The sequence below is a fragment of the Oratosquilla oratoria genome, chromosome 12 (genome assembly GCF_046742065.1).
Source record: "Oratosquilla oratoria isolate Oo_2021 chromosome 12, ASM4674206v1, whole genome shotgun sequence".
NCBI lineage: Eukaryota > Metazoa > Arthropoda > Malacostraca > Stomatopoda > Squillidae > Oratosquilla > Oratosquilla oratoria.
Window position 1 is genome coordinate 43,062,896 of NC_134788.1, and position 874 is coordinate 43,063,769.

The window sequence follows — 874 nt, forward strand, 5'->3', positions numbered from 1 at the left end:
TTTTTATCTTTTTGTTTATTTATTATTATTATTTTAGGATACTGATGTGAGATTAAATGTCTGTATTTGGGGACATTTTATCACTCTCTCACTCTCTCTCTTTCTCTCTCTCACTCTCTCACTCCCTCCCGTCCGGGCAAGCCCCCCAATGAGGAAATCCGTGTACGTGTGTGCGTGCGTGTGTGTGTGTGTGTCTGCATGTGCGTGCGTGTGTACGTGTGTGTGTGCGTGTGTCTGCGACTATTGTTTTTGTGTATTCGTATATTTTCTTTGTATTTTTTGTGCTTTTTTGTGTTTTTAGTTTAGGAGTCTTGTGATGTTTGTGTGTTTTTGTGTTGTTGTGTGTTTTGTACTTTTGCGTTTTGTCGTTTTTTGTGTGTTTTTGTGTTTTTCCTCATTTGTGATTTTTGTGCTTTTGTGTGTTGTTTGTATTTTTCCGTTTTGTCGTTGTGTTTTTTGTGTTTTTCCTTGTTTGCGATTTCTGTGTTTTTGTTTATTGTTTGTGTACTTTTGCGTTTGGTCGTTTTTTGTGTTTTCCCTTTTTTTTGTAATTTTTGTGTTTTGTGTTTTTGTGTTTCCATGTTTTTGTTATTCTTATTTTTGTGTTTTTCATGTGTTTTCGTCTTTTGTATGTTTTTGTGTTTTCCCTTTTTTTTGTAATTTTTGTGTTTTGTGTTTTTGTGTTTCCATGTTTTTGTTATTCTTATTTTTGTGTTTTTCATGTGTTTTCGTCTTTTGTATGTTTTTGTGTTTTCCTGTGGTTATATAATTTTTTTGTCCTTTATGTATTTCCATGTGTTTTGAATATTCTATGTTTTTGTATGTTTTATGTTTTTTTTCTAGAAATATTTATTAATTTCTTTATTCATTTGTT